We start from the raw sequence: 25,055 nt of genomic DNA on the forward strand, positions 1-25,055 counted from the left end.
GATTATGGGCCCCCAGAATGGGAGGGCGCAAGCAGGGGGGTGGCGGGCGGTGTGATTTCGGGGTTGTACCTCTGCAAGATGGTGGCAGGGACGATGGGGCTCCCGGGCAGAAGCAAAGAAATGGGTTCTCCTCCCTGGCTTTCTCCAGAACCAAGGCATGGGTCCTGCCATGGGTCCCCTGCCCACTGGGTAAGGCCTCATTCCTTTCTCCAGCAGAATCTAGGGAGAGAGGAGCTGTCTGTCCTTGGGTGCAGGCGGACCAGTCATCCAAAACCTCAGGATGAAAACTGGTTCCTGTTGCTTCCCGGCCCCCATTTCTGCTATCCTCCAATTCTTTTGCTTCCTTCTTTCCAGTTTCTAACCTCTTGCCTTTACCACTCTTCCAGCCAAACTAGCTGGGGCAGGGGGCAGGTGCTTCTTTTCCACGCACACCCCCCCCTTCCCCAGCTTCGGTACAGGACCCACCTCATAGAGCACCCTTTACCCGCTCCCAGAGTCAGCTTCCCAGGCCACCACCCCTAGCCAACCAGCGAGGGAACCCAGCTCCACAACCCATCCTGGCCTCCTCCTTCTCTTAAACCTTCCCCCACCCAGCTCCTCCTAACCCCTTAGGTCCCTCTCCGTGGCCTGTCGCAGCCTAGGGTGACCCAGGTCTCTTCCCTTCCCTTCCTTCCTCGTAAAGAGGGCCTGGAGCTGAGGGAGAAGTGGCGTGGGGGGGGGGGGTCCAAATAGGAAGGACCAGAAGGGGCAGCTCTGGGGAGGGGCTCAAGGAGGGAGATGAGGATCTTGAGACTGCCTGCCAGACACCCCACCCAGAGGAGGAGGTAGCCTGGTAGAGTGGGATTTTACTTCCCCTCCCCCAGCGGTGCCAGTTGAGTGCCCGCCTATTTCTTCAGCTGAGCTTCCCCCCTACCAGGCTGGCTGGCACCGACTGCAAGTTATTGTAAGTCCGGCAGGAATGCCCACGAGGGTACTGTCTCTGGCCAGCAGAGTGCCCACTCTCTCCCAGGATGTGGTTAGCCACTCTCGCATCCCCCACACCCAGCAAGAGAAGAGTGGTGGATCCTTCAGTGAGATGGAAGCGTGTGCGAGGCTGGACTCGTCTGGAAAGGATGCCAGCCTGCCTCTTCCACACCAAGAGCAAGCCAAGTGTTTCAGTGAGTATGTTTGTGGATGAAAGCAGGAGGGACAATCCCAGCCTTAATTTATACCTCTTCAGCAAGACAGCGCAGTGGCCCAGGATGCTCAGGGACCCTCCCAAGGATGCCTGTGACCAACCCCCAACCACTCACCAGCCCCACAGTCACCAGCCTTGAAATTGCAAACTTTCCAACTTCACCTCTTCTCCCCTTTGGGAACAGCTATATATGGGGCGGTGCCCTCAGAGACACTCATACAGTTGGTTCTTGACTCTCCGCACACACTCAAACAACAACCAAACAACAACGGTACGAGGGAACTCCCAGCTTTTTCCACGACTAATTATAGACGTGAAAGTCTGAGGATGTTTTGCAAGCGGTAGAGAGAAATTGCGAGGTTTCTCTACAAAGCCAAGGAAATTTAATTTGTACATTCCCCTTCCCTACCCCCAACTTCTCCTAGCTCCTACCTCCAGCCATCCCCCCAGTGAGCCCCTCTCTCAGTCCCCACTGGTGTCCCTCCTTCCTGTTGAAGATTTCATACTCATTTTTTTTTTTCCGTTTATCTTTGGTGCTTTCAAGAAAGGGAACAGACCCGGAAAATATTTTTGCAACAGTTTTCCATTCTGCGTCTCATTCCCAAGCCAGGGGGGAGGGGGAGGGCAGGAACGAATGGGGGAAAACAAATGCTTTTTCCAAAAGCTCAATTTGGGTATGAAGAATACAGTCCCTCCACTTCCCTACCGCCACAGCCCAGGAATGACAAAAACCAGGGGGGAAAAAAGGAGAAATCACTTGTTTGATTATATGGTTTCTAAGAGCTGAATCTAGGAAGGAAATACAGTATTTGACAAATCTGTGCACACACACACACACACACACACACACATACATATACACACCCTAAACCCAGTCGCAAGAAATATGCTAGTCAGAGGAAATTCAGGGAGTTTTAGAAGCCATTCAGGGAGTTTTAGAGCCATTGAGAGGAAAGAAAGAAACTAAGTTTACAAATCAAGATTCAATTCATTTTCTGCAAGCCTACCTCTCTTTCTAGCAAAGATCCAGGCTTCTCCACGCGGGAATCTCCCTCTGGCTTTCCATGCACAGGGGTAGGGTGGGGGTGACCACCCACCGGTCCAATGTGGCAACCACGCCGGAGGTGCTGTCTGGTCTCTTCGGCCTTTCCAGCCACGACCAGGGAGTGGGCTGGGTCTCCTCCCCCGGCCCTCCCAAAGGGAAGGACCTCTCAGGTTTCTGGAAGGAAAGGGTGCAGGGGAGCTGGGCGGGTGTCTCTGGTCTTACTCTCCTCGGAGGGATGGCTCCCCAGGAAGTTCGTGCCCCCTTTCAACCCCCAGCTTTAGACGGTTTCAACAGCAGAGCTTTCTTGAGAAAATGCTTGTCATGGCAACAGCTCCAGCCAACTCCGGCAGACTCTAGCTCACCAGCCCGGCCGGAGCGGGAGGAGAAAGGGGCGGAGCGAGAAACGGAACGGGGGTGGGACTTGGCGAGAAGCCAGACCATTACTCCACTGTTAAGGTGGCTCGAAGCTGCGGCTGCTTCCTGGTTTGTTTTAAGGCGGAATGGGGAAAGAAGGGGAGGAATCCTCTTTCCTGTGGAGTTTCCTCCCCGCCCTTTCTCTCCCTTGTTGAAAGCAAAGTAGGGTGTGGGTGGAGCGGGAGTGGATGTGGGTGGCGGTATTCAACTGTTGCTGGGTGGAGGGAAAAAAGGAAGCTTCTGCAGGCGGTTGGCTTCCTGCAGCTCCTCTCAACCTCTTACTCACTTAGACCCAGGACCCAGAAACCCAAGGTGTCTGCGAAAACTTGGACCGTCCCCTGCCACCCTCCTGCCCCTGTCTGAGTAGGGGGCCCACTGGAGAAGGCGAAGGCATTGCTTTGGATGCACACACCTGTACACTGCTTTGCTTATACACACACATTAGTACACAGTCCTCACCCAGATTTCATACACACACTCCCAGGTCACATTTTGCTCCCTCTTGCCTCTGTACCCACATCCACCGTGCATGATAATAGCTGCCTACTTTTTTTTTTTTAATTTAATATTTATTTATTTGGCTGCTTCAGGTCTTAGTTGCGGCACGTGGGATCTTCGTTGGGGCAGGTGGGCTTCTCTAGTTGTGGCGCGCAGGCCCCAGAGCGCGTGGGCTCAGGAGTTGTGGTGCACGGGCTTAGTTGCTCTGCAGCATGTGGAATCTTAGTTCCCCACAGTTCCCCTGACCAGGGATCAAACCCGCATACCCTGCATTGGAAGGCGGATTCTTAACCACTGGACCACCAGGGAAGTCCCAATAGCTGCCTACTTTTGAGTTCAACTATGTGTGGGCTATGGCGCCAAAAGCTTTGTATATATGGTTTCTAATGATCATGGCAATCTTGAAGGGTCTTATTATCTTCATTTCAGAGTTGAGGAGATTGAGGATCAGTGACTCGCCCAAGATTACACACCTGGTAAATAACAGAGCAAGGATGCAAGGCCAAGTCAGACTGTCTCCAAAGCCTGTGTACTCTCCTGCACTTGTATCATGTTCCAGCACACATTTCCATTTTAGTTTGCACACACTCAGACATCCATGCACACTTATACATAGACTATAAACTGTTAATCACACCCAGCAGCCTCACACCCACCAGCATTGTGCAACAGTGCCACTCCTAGATTTTGCCTGAAAAATTCTGGCTTTCAGGTGCAAACATGCACCATCAACTGGTTCTCGCTGCATGTCTTCATTGACTGATATATCCCCACACCTACCTCAGCAGGCGCATACACACACACACACACACACACACACACACACACACACCCCTTCATATGCTAATGAAGGCAGGTTAACACACACCTCAGAGTGTTGTAAACTATGAGTTTACAAACTAGAGTTGTAAACTATGCTGAGAGGTGACTGGCCACAACTTCAGGGTTTAGGAAGAGACCTCTTTGATCCTCCCATGCTAACTCAACACCTCACACCACACCTGTCCTCCTTTGCCATCCGATCTCCCTACCCTGGGATGAAGAACCATGTGCACATGGAGAAACAGAGTTGTGAATTAGACACAACTGGTTTCCCTCTGCCTATTAACACCCTTCCCCGTGTCCTAACATTGGGGTCCTTTCTTTCCTCTCTTTATTTTTCTATTCTAATATTTCTCAATCACTCATCTATGTCCTATTTCTGAGCCAGGGAAAGTTAAAGAGACAAAAGTAAAGAAACTTTTTAGAGTGGTTGGGCTGGGCTCGGAACTCAGAGTTTCCTAATGTGGTGCTAGAGATTGCCTACTGCCATCTATTTTGGGAGCTGAATCCAAAATAAGCCCCTGCCTATCCTTGTGCCTCTCCTTTCCAGCCCAGCCCAGCAGATGGAAGGTTCCAGGGGTGTGGAGGGGAGTTTAGGGTCACCCTCTTTGAAAGCCATCATGGATTGTTTTCCAAGCAGTCCTTTTTTCCTAGGGATTGAAAGTCTCCTCCTCTTTGGCATTTAGAGGACACGAAAGGTGAGGTGTGCTCTCATTCACTCCCCGCCTCTCTCCCAACTCCTCTGGTCCATCCCACTCCACTCCCCAGGGCATTTCAGTGGAAGAACTGATGGCAGGGATAGAGATGGTACCTTGTTAGAGTTTGGAAGCATGTCAGTTTCAGGAGCCCAGATCAATTGTTGGGGAAGACAGGGGAATGAAAGGAAAGGAATCAGCAGAACAGAGCTTCAGATTTAATGGTTTGTCAGGCTCCCTGCCGGATTGCAACAACTTGACATTTTAGTCCTCAGTGAGTGTCAGTTGCATCTTTATCATGAGAAAGGCAGTCTCTGAAATGGTGCTTTAAATGTATTAAAGTGTATTTTAAGCTTGTCTGCAGTGGCTGTGCCTGGAGGCCTTGCCTAACTGTTCCGTAAACTTGTCTTGGAGGAGTAACAATTTAGGCCAGATGTGTGGGCCCATTAAAGGAAGAGTCTGCTTTGGCCGCCTGGCATGTGGGGGCCGGGAAATGATGCCTGGTTAGTATTTGAAAGGCTAGATCCTCTCCTCAAACTCCTTGGGTTCCAGGGAGGCAGGCTGTGCAGGGCAGGTGCTGCCAAAAGGGGCTCTGAAGTCTGTCCTACCTCTGGCTGGCTGGGGTCCCTGGGCCAGTGTCAGGTAGATCTGCCCAGTGTCTCCTTCACCGGTGGGGGGTTGCGGGATGAGGGAAGAACCCCCCCACCCCATCCCGACTCCAGCCCCCTTGTAGACAGGAGGGAGAATGTGGGAGTGGGGTGGCTGCCACCTACCTGATCTCCAGCCCCTGAAGCCTGTGTTTTCTGGAAACCCAGAAGCCTTGGTGCCTTGTTTCTTTTAGCAGTGGGCTTGAAATCTAGAATGGATAAAGATCAATAGAGATAAATCTACACATAAAAGTAACCGCCAAGTGTGGGAGAGTAGATTTGTGCCCCTTCCCCCACCATGGCAAGAGGGGGGTTACTGTCTCTAGCATCGAAAGTTCCTGGTTGGGCTGCTGTGTATGGCTGGCTGACTAGCCTCTGACTAGACCCTTTTCCTTCTTATCCCTGCCATGCCCTTGACTTTGCATGTTCTCTACTTCTTGAGCTCTAGCCCCGCTCTCCTCATCCAGGTGTCATGGCCTCCCCAGAGCAGGTCAGTCTAGTGGGCTTCCATCACTGTGGACCCTGTCCTCAAGCTGACTCTTACTTGAAGAAAATGCAGTCAGCCTTGTCTCTCCCTTAGCTGTTTAACAGAGTGTGTTCCTCTGGCCTCTTGAGAGTCCCACTTTGAGTTCCCCAAATCACCTGTGTCATTTCTCGCCAGCTTTCTTGAATGCAGACTATACCTCTCCTTACTGTGAATATCTACTGTTTTATCTGTCTAGACCAGCAAATATCCTCCCCACACCCAGACCCAGGTCTTCTTTAAGGTGGCCTTTCTCCTCATTGTTAATATGGGAACTGTCATTTTATTAGAGGCCCCATCTCTACCTGACCCAAACTGAGCCAATTATATTCTTTCCTGAGATTTTTGAGTTTAAGGCCAAAAAGAAAATGAGGCTTGATTCTCTCCAGCAGTGGACACTCTGAGGAGTGAAGCTCTGGAAGTATGAGGGACTATATTCCCTGCCACATGAAAGAAGCCTGCCACAGGAAAGAATAAAGCTTACCTGCAGAGAGAGACAGAGAAGAAAGCTAAAGAGGAAGTTCTGGAAGCATTTGAATCAACTCTACCTCATATCCTACTGTACCCTTGCTGTTCCTACCAATGAGTTAGTTACATGACTCATTGTGAATGTATAATCTAGACGAAACTGGGTTTTTTGGTCACTTGTACTAAGTATTATAGAAATGTAATATAGAAACCTTTTAAGCTGGTACCTGCTACTTAGATACACTCATTTCAGTGAATTTTATTCATTCGTTTTATTCATTACTGAATATCTACTATTCAATTCAGTACACATATATTGAATGTCTACTGTTTTAACATCTATTGGGCCCAGATGAGGCATACAGAGATAATAAAGCTTATAGTTTAGTGGAGGAAAAAGAGATAGTCATAGCATAAATAACCACAATAGAAGGTGTTTAGTTATTTTAAACATATTTATTGAGTGCTTACTATGTGCTAGACAGTATATGTTGAAATATGAAGTATGAAAATACTTCTCTGGAAATTCCAGGGAGTGATTACTTCTGACAAAAACATTAGAAGGCTCTAGAAAAGAGATGGTATTTGGAGGTACCTGGAAAATCTTGAAGAGTAAGCTTTAGCGTGTTTTTTGGCGTCGGGGGGTGGGTGGGGGGTCGGGTTGGGGTGGAGCTGTGAGCGAAGGTCCAGAGGCAGAAAGTGTAGAGAGTGGAGGCTGGGAGATGGGCTGGGAATGGACTGCCCAGAGCCCTGAGTGGCTACTTCAGGTCTATGTTTAGCAAGCTGGCTGTGGCAGCATCGTGTCTGGTAGCTTGGAAACCTAGGTGGCAGGCAGGGATAATCCCCGCCCAGTGCAATGTTGGGCAATTTTGTATAATGTAGTTATATTTAACATAGTCCATATTTTCTAGAAGTTTCTGATCAGTTGTGGAGACACATAAAACAGATCACAAAACAAAGTGTGTGATTAAGTCAAACTTGGATCCAGGTGAAAAATCCAGTGAAGGTCTAGTGAAGGGAAAGCTAAAGATGGGCTGGAGCCTTTGGGGAAGGCTTTTTAGAGTTGGTGGGACTCCAGCTGGACTTTGAAATTCTTCCTAGTGTCTCTCCTCCCACTACCCTGCAGAACAATTCTGGTGATGGCTGAAGGCAGGATAGACAGAGGCATTTATCCAAGCAACATCTGCCTCCATGCCCTTTGTTTGTCCTTATACATAACCCAGGACAAGACTACTGATGGGGGAGGAAACTGGAAGACAGAACTTAGGAAATTAATTTGGCCGCAGGCTGGTCTCAACGGTTGGGGGAGAAGAGTACCTGCTAGCAACTGGGGGTCAGAGTGCTAGGCAGAGAGATCAAGACAGAAGTCCACAGAATTAGCCTGGGCCAAGATGACAGGAGATAAAAGAAGGCTGCAACTAGATAAGAACACAGATAGCCAAGACAAGCTCATCTGCACTCAGACAGCTAACTCTCAAGTCTGTGGTGAGGTTTGTTCCAGGAACCAGATAGGGAGGACTCTATCCTGGAAGGCAATAGTGATTTCAACTGGGAGGGCCCAAGGACGATAAAAGGATGGATAGCTCTGGCTGTTAGTATGAAAGAGAAGCAAATCACAGCAGCTGTCTCAGCAGCAGTAGCAGCAGCAAGCCAGGGCTATTTTTCCACTGCAGGAACCTTGCTGGGCCCTCCACAGGAGGCCTGGCTTCCAGCTCACCCCCTTGCTGAGTGTGGGTGGTCGTCTACCCTAGACAAGCAACAATTCCATTTTTTTCCACTTTCTGGGATTCCTTTGGAGAGGACTGGATGGGACAATCTTTACTGAGATCGTTAGAAAGCATGTCTGAGCTGCAAGGGCATGATGCAGAATTAAATCAAAGGATGCTTTCTCTGCTGGCTGGGAAGGGCTGGTCTCAGGATCATCTCACCACAGAGGCCTTTGGGGCTCAACTTTTATTTGTTGGGTTTTTGGTGTTTTGTTTTATGGCTGGTTTCATGCTCTGATTCTGGCAATAATGAGGCTTTGTGGAGGTGCCGAGAGTTCCATCTTGCTCTGTGATCTCAGGCAGAAGAGGGTTTAGAGTGGGGAGGCAGTTGAGATGGGCAGTGGGAGCATGTTTGAATAGGAAAAACCTGTGTGTTGGGCCATAGGCTCCTGGAGGGAAGGGATTGTCTCTTCCTTATCTTTGCCTCCTTGGTGACTTAGCACATCTGGGACATCTGGGGCATCCTGTTAAATGAAGGAGTGCAGAATCTGACGTGGGAAAGCGTGGACCAGCAGACGTGAGGGCCAGAAGCGCTTTTTGGATCCAGGGCCTTTGATGATATGTAGAATCAGTTTGATTTACTTGGGAGCATATTTTGCTGTTCCAATTTCATTCTGGTTCAGTTGTTTTGGAAGCTGCAGTGGCTTGGTTTTAATTTCATTTTGAACTCATTAACTAGGTTTTTTTGTTTTTTTTAAACTCAAGTTTGGTTCATAATCTGTTTTTCTAACAAAATATTTGTCTTTCATTTGTTTCAGTCTACATCAAATTAGTGACAGTTAAAAATAGTTTTTGGTTAATGGTTGTGCTCAATAGAGCTGAGGAAGTGAGCGTGGAAAGAAGGGAACAAGTGATGACTTTTAAATTTAATTTTTTAAAATAAATTTGTTTATTTATTTATTTATTTATGGCTGCGTTGGGTCTTTGTTGCTGCGCGCGGGCTTTCTCTAGTTGTGGTGAGCGGGGGCTACTCTTCGTTGCGGTGCGCGGGCTTCTCATTGCGGTGGCTTCTCTTGTTGCGGAGCACGGGCTCTAGGCACATGGGCTTCAGTAGTTGTGACACGCGGGCTCAGTAGTTGTGACGCATGGGCTTAGTTGCTCCGAGGCATGTGGGATCTTCCCCAACCAGGGCTCGAACCCATGTCCCCTTCATTGGCAGGTGGATTCTTAACCACTGTGCCACCAGGGAAGTCCCTAATTTTTAAACTTAGAGTGTCGGCAATGCCTTAAGTGCTCATTAAGTTTCAAATGAAGAGCAAAGAAAAACCAATTGGAAGGATTCTTTCTGGTCCCCCTGCCAGACAGGAAGAATTTACAATCTGTCCCATCTCACATGTCCTCTGTTCCAGAGCCTTTAATAGCTCTTCCGTGTTTGCACAGTACTTGCAGTTTACAAAGCCCTTTTTCTGCATAGAATAATTGGATCTTTGCAGTAGTCCTATATGGTAGGGAGAATAGGGTGTGAGCTCTTATTCTCATTTTCCAGTTGGGGAACCGAGGCTCAGACAGGATTGCATGAGATCACACAATTCATGTGGCAGGACTGTAATGAGGTCCTCTGCCTGCTGACCTAGGCTCTTGTCCCCTACCTTGAGTTGACAGGCTTTCTCACCCTGCACACCTCGGGCCAGTTCTTCAGGCTTCAGGCTTTCTAGGCTTGGGTGGTACCAGGGAGACCTGGGGAGAGCAGCCCTGGCTGGGAAAGGCTGCAGCAAAGGGGAGGCAGCAGTAGTTCTGCCTCCATCCCAGGAAATGAATTCTAGCCCCCCTGGTTTGTTCTCAAGCTGACACTGGATCCTGGATTCCAGAAATCCTCCTTCCTTCATGTTTTCACCTGGGATAGACCACAGGAGGTTGACTCTCACAGAAACCCAGGGTGGAATTTGCTCTGCAGAGGAGGCTCAGGCTTTTTACTCCAGGATCTAGGGCCCTTCAGTCTCTCCCCTTATTTAGGCAGCTCCTTAGGCCCTATCTTCATGACCCCTTCTAAACGCAGAGTGAACTGAAGTGTTCCCACTGGGGCCTGGGCAAATGCTTAGGTTGGACACTTACCTTTCAGTCATTCATCCAACTAATATTTATGTGCCAGACAATGGGCAAGCCACCTCACTTGCCTTATCTCCTTTCACTCTGGTGGTCCTAAGACGTAGGTGGCATTATGCTCATTTCATGGGAAATGAAGCTCAGAGAGAGCTGCTAACCAGTAAGTCACAGAGGTGGGACCAGCTCTAGACATTCTGACCAAGCCTGCTGTGCCCTCACCCTTCTGTGCTACTTAAAAGAAACAATGGACATATGAGTACAGTGTCCAGACCAACCCAGAGTGGCCAGGGCAGGGAGGAAAGAGAGGTTTTAAATGTCTGGCTAGTCTGCTTGTCCATCTCTGTTTTTTTTTTTTTTTTAATATTTATTTATTTATTTTCTTTATTTTATTTTTTTTGGCTGCGTCGGGTCTTCGTTGCGGTGCGCGGGCTTCTCTCTAGTTGTGGCGTGTGGGTTTTCTCTCTCGTTGAGGTGTGCGAGCTCAGTAGCTGTGGCTCGCAGGCTCAGTTGCCCCGCGGCATGTGGGATCTTAGTTCCCCGACCAGGGATCCAATCCGCGTCCCCTGCATGGGAAGGCGGACTCTTAACCATTGGACCACCAGGGAAGTCCCTCCATCTCAGTTTAACAGCCTCCAGAAAGCAGGGACTGAGGATGGTGAACATTTCTGTGAAAAGGACACCTACTCCCTGTATTTGACCTGGGCGTGGGGAGGGTTGGGGAGAGGGAGAGTAGGCAGATGGAGGGCAGCCCCAGGTGAAGGGAGGGTCCTGAGGGCTGGGGTGGTGTCCCTCCCCAACGACTGTCTGCCCCGCTCTGCCCCGGAGCCCTTGGGGTCTCAGCCTGACCTCCGGAGGAGCCACGCCCTGTGCTCTTGGGAAGTGCTTAGTCCACACCCCTGCCTCCAAACAGACCCTTGTAAGGCTCACCAGGTAGAGCGCCCTCTTCCTCAAAATCCCCCTGAGAAGGAAACTCTGCTGCCTCCTTGGGTTATTACACATTCCTCTTTTATCTATTAGAAATAAGTAAATTCTTCGGAAGGTCTAATCTGAATCCTTCTTGTTCAGATCCTGACAGGCACACACCAGAAACAGAAAGAGGACGATAACTGAGATAGGGGGCATTTTAAGACTTGCTGAGTGTCCCCAGCACCCTGTGCCACGCTGACATTTGGGGTCTGCAGTTCTGCCTTAGAGGCACCCTCATCTGCTGGAGCTGAAAGTGAGGGTGCCGGAGAGAGTGCGTCCACCAGAGCCAAGGACAGGCGCGCATAGGGGCTGCTTCAGCCGGTGGCTCTAGGCTGGCTTCATTTATCTGCTTAGTTTCTTCTGGGATTTGGTGGTTGGGGGTGGAGAGAAAGTGTGTAGGCAGGAAAAGCTATTTTTCTTTGCATTGTGTGGAAGGGTGTGGCTTACCTGACCGATTGGAGTGGCCACAGACAATGTTCTATTTTTGGTTCCCTGAGTGGCCTTTTGCAAAGTGCTCAACTTCTGCAGGCCTCTGTGGGCTCCCCACACCTGCGGCACGGAAGCATGGGAGTGGGCTGCATGGCTGCCTTGCCTGTGGTGGTGTGAAACCTGGCTAATTAGTCTGAGGGAAAGACCAATGGCAGCACTTTGAGGCAAGATCCTTGGGATAAGTTAGAAATAAAGAGCCAAATTCTGAAACTTCTTATCAGAGGAGCCTCCAGAGGTCGTCTGGTTCTTCCCTTCCACATTCCAGGCCGGATGGTCCTTATCACCATCCCATCTAGCTGATTCTTCGTGAAGAGAAAATGATTCCACACCCTTCCCCAGTGGGCCACCACGCCCAATCTCTGTGAGGACCAGGCCTCCATTCCTGCACCTTCCATTGAACATGGAGGCTGCAGCAAGCCCTGTGGTGCTTTCCAACGGGACCACCTGCTTCTAGGACCTTAGGGCATCATTCACCATAAGAGTCCATGGTGCCCAAGTTGTCATCACCCTGGAATCACAGGCATTGGGCTGTAACTTCTGCTTGGTAATTACCCCAGTGCCTTCAGCGTGATATCATCTCCATGAGATAATCAGCCTGACAGTAACCAATTGTTAGGCTTCTTGTGTGATAAAGGCTGAGAAATAGTTCTCAAAGTAACTGTTGCTCAGATCTGCTTGCTCAGCAGTCTCTTAAGACTCAGCTCAAGTGTCACCTCCTCTGAGATGCCTTCCCTGAGTTCTCTCTCCCAAACCCAGGTTAGGTGCCCCTCGGGGCTTCCAAAGTGTGCAGAGGTGACCTCTGTTGAGGCACTTACTGTGTACTATGATGATGGTCTATTGCTGTGTCTCCTTCCCACTAGACTCCAGGCTCCTTGAGGGCAAAGCATCTTATTCATTTTGTATTTCCAGCAGCTGGCATGGTGCCTGGCACAACAGGTGCCCAGTAGTTTATTATAGCAAAAAATGAATCAACACTGAATGAATACTTGAATGAATATAAACTTTGGTTGGTGCTGGAGGGTTTGGAGTTAGTCACAAGAGCATCCTAACTAACAGATTCCAGAGGCAGGCAGGCCGAGAAGTCTGCCACCTGGAGGTCTTTAAGAAGGAGCAACATGCCATCTGCCTGGTCTGGGCTAATATTGGTTTTGCCAGGCCTAGGAACAGGGATATAGGTCTCTGACCTCCTTGCAAGCCACAGATATTAAGTGAGGAGGTGAAGAGTAGGGTCAATGGTTCTCCCTTTGAGAACTCACCCTCTTCTCCCTCATCTGTTTCTGAGGCTGCCTGTGGCAGAACAATGTTGAAATGCTCAAAAACCTTTGAAATGGGAAGTCTTGGGTGGGGTCTATACCCACCACTGATCAGACACTTCTGAATTTCCAAGGTGATAAACGTTTTAGTTAGGCTACTGTATTTGAGTTTATGAAAACTCATTATCCTCATTTTATTGAAGGGGAAAGTGAAGGTCAGAGAGGTTCAGTAACTTATCCAAGGTCACACAGTTGGTATGTAGCAGTACTAGTTTTCAAACCAAGTTTCCTTACTCCAAAGCCCATATTTTCTCTTCCAAAGCCTGGGGCCCATGGCTCCTGGACTTCTGACTTTCCTCCATCCCTATCCCTCTGCCTTTACTTGCCCTCTCTTAACATTTAGTCAGAAGTTTAGAGTTCACAAAATAGTATATTACTGGGTCTGGCATCTTGGTGTATAAACTCAACCCCAATGAGGTAACTGATGCAGTCTCTGCCCTCTAGGACGGGTTGGCAGGGGCTTCCTTACACACCAGCTATCACAGCCGCATTTCCAGTTCCCTTTCCTGGATTCCCATTCCTTCCATCCCAGTCCACGGCCAGGTATATTTCTCTTACCTTCTCCTGTCACACAGGAAGCAAAACCTCCTCTGTCTGGGCTCTGAATTATCTCGGCTTTCATCACAGCTCTCTCAATCTGAAGTCATTGCATCCCCTGAATTACGAAAACCAGAATTTTACAAGTGGTTTCTGCCTCTACTGGACACCCAGGAGAGATGAAATTTTTGCTAAACATTCTTCATTTTTCTTGAACTCACAGTTTTTTAAAAATACCTTGGAGGTATTCAAGTCAAATGCACTGACCTCTGTTTTAAGACCGAAGAAACAAAGGTCGATAAGACTGACTCTGGCTCTTGAGGGACCAGGAGTTTGTCAGAAGTTCCTCATAGCATCCATTTGTTTAAATGCTTCGCCTAACCCTGAAACGTACTTTAGTAGTTAAATTGGATGTCTTCATATTAAGGAAACTTGACCCACTGATTAAAGATAGGGTCAGTAGTGGTCATTTGTACGTTTGTCTGCTTCTGGTAACAGCACTTTGATTTTTCTTTGAAAAATCACTGCTTCCTCATGCTAAAATCTTGCAGTTTGGGAACAGTTGACCCCACTCCTGACTCCAAACCTGGCAATGAGACTCAATTCTGGGACTTTGGTCGAAATCCCTTCAGGTAGAATCGAAGCTAGTAGGATTAACACCTGGAGTTGTGGGGCCATCTTGTCAATGCTTCCAGGAGAGTGGAGCCAATGTAGAAAGTCCAGCTGCAAATGGGAAAGAAACCAGTCCTGACCATGTCATGAGATCTCTGTATGCAGGCAGGCCTGATATACTCATGGATTTTGCTCAGGCCAGGTATAGTTGGGTTCTTTTCATTGCAATGGAAAAAATCCGGACTAATATTGGACCTGAGGCCCATATTCATTAAAAAAAAAAAAAAAAAAAGTTGCCTTTTCCCACTAGCCTCAGGGAACAGGAGTGAATTCTTCTTCCTCCTACATCTCCTGCTATACACTGACATTTTCTTACTTCCTTTCCCCTTCCAGGCTGTCCCTGGAGTTTGGTTTAACCTGACTTCATCAGGATAAGCATGTTAGAGTGTACAGATAACGGAGGAAGGGGCAAGCCTCCAGACACTACTGTCCTGATGGGGCAGGTGAGGCCATGGAGGGACTCAGAAGCAAAGTCCTCAGTTTGGGGTGACCCCAGCTGCACTGACTTCCAGGAACAGCCCTAAGGATGGTAGGTCACGAAGACTGGGTGAGGGAGTAGCAGTCTGTCAATGGGCAATTGTACAGCCTCTTGAGATGTTGTCCACCCTGCACCTTCTGACCCCTGATACTGAAATAACTGTATTGTTTGCCTCAGAACTCCACAAAACCTGGAGGTCTTGCTTCTATCCTTTTCTATCCAAGACCCCACCATTCAGGGAATCATCTGGGGGTGGTTTTACCCACAAGAGCAAAGGGACCTGAAATTTTGCAGGTATGCATTATCACATCTAAAGGTCACATTTTGGACAGGTCACCCTATTAGGGGATTTCTCTACATACGAGATATTGTTTTAATGCATTAGACTAACAGGACTCTTTGGTGTATTGCAGACAGATTTGTCAGTCACTCCTTTTGTTTGTTCCTTCCCTCTGTCTTCCCTGGTTCCTGTACCTATCTTGGCTTCTGGCCATATCCAGTTTTTGAATTACCGTTGAGAGAAGCAGGACTTGTATTAATTATCTCCACAATATTCTTCCCCTCTGGCCTGTGCTGAGATGAAAGGAAGAATATCCTAGCTAGAAATGCCTGAGGGAGGGAAGCTGAAGAATGTTCCAACCTAGGACTAATGAGTCAGCCACACCCACCAGGCTCCTGTGTCCCCGCTGGGAGCCCTTTCCAATCAGACAGGGAACCAGTGCCTTTCTGTCTTCAGCTTGATTGTGGCCCAGTCCACAGGTGCCTCCCCAAGCCTGGATGCTACCTTGGCTGGGGTCCTTCTGTATTTCAACTGCTCTCCCAGTGGCCACCACCCTCGTGGACTCCAAATAATTGGCTGCCCCCTGCATTACCTGCTGCTGTGCCCTATCAGGCTGATTAGATACCCAGCACCATCTACTTTCACATTAGCACAGAGACACTTGTTCTTTTGGACTCTAGTCCTAGCCTGCCTGAGTTTTTCTCCAGCCCTAGTCTGTGTAGCAGCATCTGCATCGCTGTCTCAATCTGGTTCCATCTAGTCGTTTCCTCTCCTACAAGGTCCCAGTCACTTTGAACTAGATCAGTATCACAGAAAGCAGTAAGGTGAAGGAGCAAAAGGCTCTGCGCCCCCTCTGCAGGGCAGGTGCCTTTGTTCTGGCTGTGGTGGTGGGAGGTGGTGGAAGGTTCATTCATGCTCACTTGTCCCATCCTTGACTGACCAGCAGCACAGAACAGCCTGGGTGGCCTGGACTCTGAGAACCATCTATAGCCTGGACCCTAAGCCCTGATCTCGTTAGCCTAATGCTCTAACTAAGCTCAGCTCCTTCACTCATTCAAAATAGCTTTAGCATCAAGTATGTGACTAGTTTTGTTGTAGCTGCAGGAAGAGTTATGAAAAGGCTATGGTGTATCTGGCTGTAAAAACTTACACCCATGAAAATTACCCAACAGCATAATAAAATGAGATGTGAATGACACAAGAATGTCCCAGAATGGTCTGTGATTTGTTGTTGCTTGAATCAGAAGGGAAGTGCTGTGGGTGTTCCGAGGATGGCAAGATGCCTGGCACTGGGATTGTCAGGGAAAGTCTGTCTGGATTGATGCAGGTCTTGAAGTTTTGAAGGATCTGGACCAAGTGGGTCTGACCTTCCAGGGAGTGGCTGGAACTCAGGGAGGCCCAAACTTCGGGGAGGCATCCCTCTGAAGAATATCAGAGTTGAGGTCCATCTAATTGAAGCCAAGGATTCTTGTCAGGGGCAGTGGAAGACGAGGAGAGAATGTGACCCTTCTTTCTCTAACTTTGGGCAAAATTAAGAACTCAGCTGTCAAAATAAGTAACATTTATTGCTAAAGGCTTTTGCACAGATTAATTCATTTAATCCCTAAAACAATGCTGTGCAATTGGCATTTAGGTTATCCCGGGTTTTTAAAGATAAGGAAGCTGAGACGCAGAGAATTTAAGGCCCCAAAGCTCTGTCAATATCTGAACCTGTGTGTCCTCAAAATACTTGCTTTTCTTACCATGTCATGCTGCCTACCCCACCCCACCCCTGGCCCTCCTTCCTGTGGGTCCTGGTGACTCATACTCCTTCTTGGCAGACGTGGTTTTTGATAACTCAGTAAATGAAGTCATCTTGATGTTGCTGCGCCCACTGGCCCCATGTCCACGGGCTCCTCAGGGCTCTTGGCTGCTGGAGCAGGAACTCTGCAGCTAATATTGCCTGTTTTTTTTTTTTTGTTGTTGTTCATTTGTTTTGGTTTTTGGTTTTAGTTTCTTCTTTGAAAGAACATGGACCAGGTTCCCCAAGGGCTGAGCCAAGGCCATTTAAGTGATGTGCTCAGTTACCTAAAAAAGCCTTTCTTCTACATCAAGCACAGGAGTTCTCATCTCAGGTGAGTTTCTTGCCTTTCCGGAACTCCCCATGCTCACAGTACTTGGAACAGACTTTATCTTCCCTTTTCGTTTGAAGCCTTAAACCTGATGTGCCAGAAGCCTGCTCATTATCCCAAAGCCCTTTACCTTCTTCTCAGTGCCCCTCTCCTGGCCCTTGTAAACATGGTGTATTGGTTGTGTCCCAGAATTCCCAGGGTGCGGGTGCAGTTAGGTGCACTCTGCGTCTCGTGGAGGGGTGTGGAGGGAAGTAATAGCGAGGAAAGCAGAAGGGGGCTAATGCATACAGAGTGACTTCTATGGGCTAGGCACAGTACCTTATATATATTTTAAAGTTGAATCACAGTAGTAGAATATCAGTACTATTGGCCTCATTTGGCAGTTGAGGAAACTGACACTCAGAGAGTTTGCAGTAACCTTCTCGTCAAGGGCAGAGCCAGGATTCTCTTGGTTCTGAAGTTGTTTTTCCCTCGATGTCAGACCTCATCCAGCTTGAACTTTATCCTTTAGGCAATGGGGATCATGGTGCCAAGCAGGAAACCAAGAGGCTACAGGAGTATTTTAGGAAGATTAATTCGACAGCAGTGAGTGGGATGGATGGGAGAAAAGCGAGGCCAAAGCTGTGAGGACCAGTTAGGAGGTTACTGCCACAATGTCACCTTGAGACACCTCCAGGAGGACAGCAGAAGTGGAAAGGACATGGAGAAGGAGAGGTCAGTAGCTCTCCACAGCAGAGAGGACCCAGATATGATGAGGAAACCCTTGCTTCTTTCTGACCATTTAGGGTCTCACTGGCTTTGGTGGCCTGTGCCAGGGGAGAGACCCAGTTGTCATGTCTGCTCAGGTCAGTTCATCCAGGAGCAGAGGCACATGTGTGGTGAGAAGGTACCTTGCTGTGCTCCTTGGCAGGGCTGGGCCAGTTTGGCTGCTGTTCCTGGGCAAGGCCTAGACCTTTGAAAGATCTGTTTATCTAGCCCAGGAGACTGCATCTGTGTGCTCAATAAACTGTAATTGACAGTTGTGAGCTCAGAAGTGTCTCTGAAATAGACTGAGTAACACTGTTTATGAGCAACTCACCTTCTCAGCTAGGGACACAAATGGGTCTAATGACTCCTCCTTTCCTGTTGGGGAAACCGAGGCTCAGAGGTTATGCCACTTTCCCAGGGTCGCCAGGAGAGCCAGAGGGCAGAGTTCCAATTCAGATGCATTGACCTGGAGTTCTGCTGCTTTCCCAGCTCCTCTCTCTGTGGTGTCCGACAAACAGGGGAAATTAATGATAAGCGTTCACACGAGTATGGCAGTTTACAGTTTACAAACCTGCTTCCCATTCATTATCTCATTTGATCCTCACAGCAACTGGGTATTATTATACTCATTTTTACAGAGGAAGAAACTGAGGCTCAAAGAATTGAAGGCTATGGTCATTCCACTGTGAGTGACAGAGCTGGAATTCAAAATGAGGTTTTCTGACTTGAAGTCCACAGCTCTGTCCCGGAGCCATGAGAATGAGGAAACAAATGAAAACCAGGGCAGCAAAGAGGAGAAATGGAAGAGTCAGGGAGGCAGTGAACACAGCTTAGATGGTGCTGGAGGCCTTCAGGTTCAACATAATAAAAGCTTCTGGGCAGCAAAGCTTATTCACTATAGGTGTGAGCTACCTGGGGAAATCAGTCTATCTGCTGAAGAAATGACCTCTAAAAAGTCTCCCGCTTCCTACCCGCAGATCTCGTGAAGAGAAAGAAGCCAGAGAAAGAGGAAAAATGGACGTCAGCTTTTGTCTGTTAGGTGTCCGGTAAATTAGGTTGAGTGGATGAATGGATGGATGAGACTTAGGGAAACTGCACATCCTCTCAGGCAATGCACCGCATGGTCCTTCTTACAAGTCCTGAACAACTCTCCCGGCTCCCCAGTCCTTTAACCCATCCACAAGATCTCACGTTATAAACGACAACGACGTTCCCAGCCAAGGAGGAAGAAATAGGTGTGGCACTGAGAGAGAAGCTGGGAAGTAACTTGCTCTGTCGCAGAAAGATGGAGGAATAGATGAAATGGAATCCCCCCTGCCCCACGCCTCTTCTCATTTGCTGAAGCCCTGCTCTGAACTGAGTCAGGATTTCTTCCCACCCGGCCTCCCGTGGGGTGGTCAGTATGGCATTTGTGGTTGGGCTTAGAAAGGTAAAGTACCTACAAAGGCCCAAGGAGCCAAGAATTCTGCTGGCTCAGGCTTTCTTTCCTCTTGTTCTTTGCCCACCTGTCAGAGAAACTCTGCAGTGGGGCCCGCTCAAGCCAGGGAGGGGAAAGGCCAAAGGGTTGGCGATGTTCCATATAGGGCTGTGCCTTTGCTTACTGCTCAGGCTCAACCACCACTTAACCAGTTGAACCAATAACTCTGTCCTGAAGGCTGCATTGTGGTTTCATCATAGAAAACTCATGGGCCTGTGCATCCCGACCCTGGGTTCCAGTTCTAGCTGTCACTGAGTATGCCCAGTATATAACACGACATCTGTAGGTAGTAGGTGCTCACTAAATATCTGATGGAGTGAGTGAATGCATGAAATAATTAGCTGTGACCTTGGGCAGATTACTTCTCCCTCTGGATCTTGATTTCCACATCTGTAAAAGGGGCATTATAATGCTGGCCCTACCTCTTACTCAAAGCCATCCCCCAAACCTCAGGAGGAAATGAATGGATGGATGTTTATGCACAGTAAGGTCTGGGCACACACCAGTAGTTGACATTTGAGCCACTTCCCCTCAGGTCACATTACTGCTTGCTCTGTGGTTAGGATGGGCCCTATCCTTAGGCTCCTGAAAGTCCTAACCTATGGCAGAGTCTTAAATTTTTTTTAAAATTACTTTATTTATTTATTTTTGGCTGCACTGGGTCTTCGTTGCTGCACGCGGGCTTTCTCTAGTTGCGGAGGGCGGGGGCTACTCTTCGTTGCGGTGCATGGGCTTCTCATTGCGGTGGCTTCTCTTGTTGCGGAGCACGGGCTCTAGGCACATGGGCTTCAGTAGTTGTGGCACGCAGGCTCAGTAGTTGTGGCTCATGGGCTTAGTTGCTCCGGGGCATGTGGGATCTTCTCAGACCAGGGCTCGAACCTGTGTCTCCTGCATTGGCAGGCGGACTGGCAGAGTCCTAATTTGCCTGGTCACCTGGGCACCTGGTCACTGCCCTCCAAATTAACCTGCAGTTTCTTTCTCTCCTGAAGAGCTTACCCACCTCTGGGGAGAACGCTTCAACGTACTTGGAGGCCTCCTCCCCGCCCTCACTCAGCCCAGGACTTGGTGCTGGTAAGGAAAGGAAACAGCTCACTTATAAACTCATTCCAGCTGAGCCTCTTATGGAAACACTGACAGACCCTTCAAGACTAGACGCCAGCTCCTGAGGCGCCTTTGTAAAACCCCCGCCTCTGAGCTAAATATAGTCACAGGAGGCAAGGTGGTGCTGGTTTGGGAGGTGGGGAGGGACTAAGGAGAGGGGGGAATGAAGCCTGGAGGAGAGTGGGAGGAGGGAAGAAAGGAGGGAGAAAGAAGAGGCAGCAGGGGTCTGAGGGAGAGAGAGAGAGAAGGGGAGAGGCAGAAAAGAAATGGAAGAAATGGGGAGAAAATACGAAGAGATGCAGAAAAGAGTTGCAGGGAAAGAGATGAGAAAGAGAGCTGGAGAGATAGAGATCAGTCAGTTGCTGGGAATGACAGTAAGTCTCAGCAGTCCCGACTGTGGTGAAGCGTGCTAGCTTGGTGGAAGGAGCGCAGGGGGAACAACAGAGGTCGCCTGGGATAGGGATAGGTTGGGATGGCCTGGGTCTGGGGTCTGGCGACCTGCTGAAAGCCCTTGCTAATTGATTATCTGCTGCAGTGATGACTAGCACAGAGACAGTGTGCTTCTCCAGACCCCTGCCTGCTTCCCCACATCTTCATTAGGAGCCAGACCTGACATTACCTTAACCCCAAGGCAGTACTTAACGGGCCTAGGGTCCCAGCCAGTCTGCCTTTGGCCTTGGGTGGGGGTAGGGTGGTAATGATGGTGGTGGTGTGCCCTTCAGGATGGCCTGTCCCGAATGAGGGTAGGATTAAGATATAGTATAGTGAAAGAGTGCAGCCTCAGAAATCTTCTTCCATGGCTTCAAACCCCTCCCTGTGGAGGCCATGGACGTAACAGGCAGGTGGAGACAATGACCTGGCAGCACTGATGTGGAAATGAGTCGGGGCAGACCAGCTGAGCTGAAGCCAACTGTGAGCTGGCTGAACTTGTGGGTTGTGGAGAGCCCAATGTGGGAGAGTTCTGTGGGGAGAGAAGGGGGTGCTGAGGCACATGGGAGGAGAAGAAGGAACTGGAAGACTGTCAGAGGGGTTTGGAGAATCCACTGCATTTTGGTCTAAAACCTAAAACCACGTGAACATCATATGCAACTAGGTTTGCTTTCACAGCAAGTGCTCTGGCCCCTTGGGGTGTGGGGTAGGCTCTGACCATGGCCGCTGGCTCTGTGGGGTGGAAGGTGAGTGTGGGGATCTGGAGCGAGGGTGGGTGTGTCGGCTGCTCTGGAATCAGTTTGGGGCGGAGGTGAAGGGTGGGCATATCCAAAGCCTCAGGGAAGCAGGAGACTGGCGCTTTTCTCTTCCTCATCACATTCCCTTTTTCTCACAGATTCTGGGAGGGAGAACCGGGCAGGGAAAGAGGGGAAAGTGGCTTGTTCTCTCACTGGTGTGTGAGCACAGGAGGAGATAGATAAATTAGCCTTGTCACCCTTTCCCCAGGCTCCACAAGAGCAGAACGGTTCCTGTCCCCCGAGGGAAGATCAGCCATTATTTATGAGCTCCTCTGAAGGGGGCACTGCGGGAATATCCATCTTTGCTCCCCTCCCCCTAGCCTGGGAAGGGGGAGGGGAGGAGCTGGTGGTGCCTGCAGGCTCCTGCTTTCTTTTTTTTTCCTTTTTTAAAATTATTTATTTTTGGCTGCATTGGGTCTTTGTTGCTGTGCGCAGGCTTTCTCTAGTTGCGGAGAGCTTCGTTGCGGCGCGCGGGCTTCTCATTGCGGTGGCTTCTCGTTGAGGAGCATGGGCTCTAGAGCACAGGCTCAGTAGTTGTGGCACATGGGCTCAGTAGTTGTGGCACGTGGGATCTTCTGGGAGCAGGGCTCGAACCTGTGTCCCCCTGCATTGGCAGGTGGATTCTTTTTTTTTTTTTTTTTATTTTTATTTTTTGGCAGGTGGATTCTTAACCACTGCGCCACCAGAGGAGCCCCAGGCTCCTGCTTTCTTAAAGACACAGGAGACCCTTGCTGGAGAGACTGGGTCCGGCCCACACTGGAACCCGGGGCATCTTCCAGTTAAAATAGAGAGGTGCAACTGAGACCTACTGCAGGAGAAGCCGCTGATGGCACAGGATAAGAGACACCCGTGTGAGTGATGCAGGGAGCGTGGGGGTTTTCTACACCTGGCATCCTCAGGAGCAGCTTCCCTGGGTACTGCTAACTTTGACCCCAAACACAGCCAGCAGGATAGACAGAAGTTCAGTGGACCGACTGGCATGAACCAAAGATTAAAGGCTGGGAATCTGGGGAATGGGTAGAGGCCTAGGTATAATCGGAGGATGGAAATGAAATTTTTCCAATCCTAAGTGTGGGGGTCAGGAAACACCACATGATAGCCTGGCCTTTCTCCTTGTTGGTAAGGGTCCAAGACCCCCAAAAAAGGAGCCCAGGTAGAAAAGGGAGAGAATGAGGGGCTAAGGGAAAGTAAGAATGCAGTGGTTAGAGGAGCTGGAATGGGAAAGGAAGGGAGGAGAGAGAATAAAGCAATGGTTGAATGGCAGGAACTTAGGTGGGCTGGGGATCTACAGCAGGGTGAGGAGAAGCAAGACGTGAGGTCGGAGAACCTGGAGACAGGCTAAGGGAAGAGGCAGAGGGTGAGAGTGACAGAGGTACTGCAAGGCAGGCAGAGGGACAGACAGAAAGTCAGGAACGCTGGGGAAAAGGAAAGGAGGAGGCAGGTGCGGAGGAGAGAGATGGGGGGTGTGGAGAAAGAGGCCTGTGAGCTCTGAGGAGTGGGCCGTCTCAGGCCCCAGGGAAGAAGGTAGGTGGGAGGGCAGGGGAGGGAGGGCAGTGAGCCAGCAAAGGAGAGATTGCTGCTTTTTTCCGTCTCTTTCATTTCAATCGCTATCAATAATACATTCCCAAGGAGCCGCCTTTGACAGCAATTAAAAAAGCATTTATGCTTCCAGAGAGAAATCGAAATGATTTCCTCCCACCTCCCTATGCTCTCTGGGCAACGGTCCCTAGCGATGATCTTCCTGGTGGTGTGCGGTCCAAACCTGGGACACACTAGGGAAGGGATGGACAGGGGCCAGGGAGGATCCTCCACCCCCTTCCCAGGGGTGGAATATCTGAATGCTTTACACCGAGCTCTGGGTGTGGGGGTGGCGTGGGAGATGGGGTGGGGCGCAGAAGCGGGGATTTTAAATATGGCACCTTTGGAAAACCTTTCCTGATTACCAAACCTCAGAGAGCGGCACAGGGAGGCTGGTGGCCTCTTCAGCCTGACGGCTGGAGGTGACACCTGTCTTTGCTAAAGTACCAAGAATCCAGTAGGCTGCACCGTGAGGAGTAATTTCCAGAGCTGATTTCAGTTCAGTAGACTTTTACCAAGCTTCTACTGTGTGCCAGGACCTCTGACAGGTGGTGAGGGTGTTTCAGAAAGAGTAAGAGGGTCTTGGTCCTCTAGGAACTTATTATCTGATGGGCAAGAGACATATTGAACTACACAAAGAACTGTGGTACCAGGCAGATGGTGCCAGGAGGCACTGGGAGCACCACAGGTTGATACAGGAGGGGGATAGAGAAGGCGAGAAGGACAAGTCGATGGGAGAAGCTCTTTCCCCGGACGGGGAATGGGGCGGGAGGGGGGCAGGGATGATCATTGCTCCATCGCCTCCTTACCCCCGTGAGCCAGGCTTTGTGCCTGGCACTTTATATACATTACCTTTTACTTGACCCCTCATAGCTACCCTACAAGGAAGCAAATATTTTAACAGACTAGGGAACCAAGGATTAGTGAGGTCATATAGCTTGCTGGAGGTCACCCAGCTGGTTAGTGACAGAGCCAGGCTGAAAGATAGCAGTCTATTCCTCACCATTCTGTTCTGCTTCCCATTGGGAATGTTTAATTCCAGAGCCTGCCACTCAGCAATTTCATGTCTAGGAATTTATCCTACAGATGTCCTTGCACATGAGCACAATGACCTTGTATACAGAGTTGCTCACTGTAACATCCTTTTTCATAGCAAAGGGTTGGAAACGACCTAGTGTCCATCATAGGGGACTGGTTAAATGGATTTGTAGACAATGGAACACCCTGCAATCATCAAGAGAAGTGGAGAGGTACTTCCCTGGTGGCACAGTGGTTAAGAATCCACCTGCCAATGCAGGGAACACGGGTTCTATCCCTGTTCTAGGAAGATCCCACATGCCGCAGAGCAACTAAGCCCGTGTGCCACTACTGAAGCCCGCGTGCCTAGAGCCCGTGCTCCGCAACAAGAGAAGCCACTGCAATGAGAAACCCGCACACTGCAATGAAGACCCAATGCAACCAAAAATAAATAAATAAAATTGATTCTTAAAAAAAAAAAAAAAGAGAAGTGGAGAACACTTTATGTATGGATATGGAATAATTACAGGAACACATTGTTTAGTAAAAAAAAAAATACAAGCACAGAACAATGTGTTTAATATACGATCATTTGTTTTAAAAGGGTGGGGGAAAGAATATTTATACATTACTTCTTTTGCACAATGTATCCATGGAAGGAGATACAGAAAGCAGGTAACAGTAGTTGCTTCTGGGAAGAGTAACTACATGTTTGGGGATCAAGAGTGGGGGAAGACTTTTCATGGTATGTTCTTTTGTAACATATGAGTTTTGGGCTTTTTCAATATATGACCTATTACAAATAAAGAAATAGAATTAAAAACAAATGTCCTGGCCTAGGCGAGGTGCAGTCTTAATGAGCAGGGAAGTGGACATGACAGTTTATGGAAGCAGTGGAGAGGCTGTTGATATTGGCTTTAGAAAAACCTGGATTTGGATCTGCACACTGACACAGCTCCAGGTCT

The 25,055-nt window shown here is 49.2% G+C and overlaps 2 protein-coding genes across 12 annotated transcripts in view; one reads left to right on the forward strand and one right to left on the reverse strand.

Annotated features, from left to right (window-relative positions):
* The window catches only part of ATP2B4 (ATPase plasma membrane Ca2+ transporting 4), a 90,207-nt gene extending 87,594 nt beyond the window's left edge, over window positions 1-2,613 (reverse strand). For 4 of the 5 annotated variants that reach the window (XM_082396421.1, XM_082396419.1, XM_082396420.1 and 1 more), the window contains exon 1: window positions 2,185-2,612. The gene's annotated coding sequence lies outside the window, so the exon portion shown is untranslated. Of the gene's footprint in view, window positions 1-2,184 lie in introns of all 5 variants that reach the window. The other variant, XM_082396423.1, reaches the window with a different exon arrangement.
* Window positions 1-25,055, forward strand: part of LOC309631048 (uncharacterized protein) — a 72,634-nt gene that overhangs the window by 10,512 nt on the left and 37,067 nt on the right. The window contains exons 2-3 of one of the 7 annotated variants that reach the window (XR_014246038.1): window positions 917-1,157; window positions 16,826-16,947. The exons of 2 other annotated variants lie outside the window; for them this stretch is intronic. The gene's annotated coding sequence lies outside the window, so the exon portion shown is untranslated. Of the gene's footprint in view, window positions 1-2; window positions 1,158-4,514; window positions 4,655-16,825; window positions 16,948-25,055 lie in introns of those variants that run through there. 4 more of the 7 variants (XR_014246041.1, XR_014246039.1, XR_014246042.1 and 1 more) reach the window with 4 other exon arrangements.

This window comes from Balaenoptera borealis (genome assembly GCF_965194805.1).
Source record: "Balaenoptera borealis genome assembly, chromosome: 1".
In the NCBI taxonomy this organism is placed as follows: domain Eukaryota; kingdom Metazoa; phylum Chordata; class Mammalia; order Artiodactyla; family Balaenopteridae; genus Balaenoptera; species Balaenoptera borealis.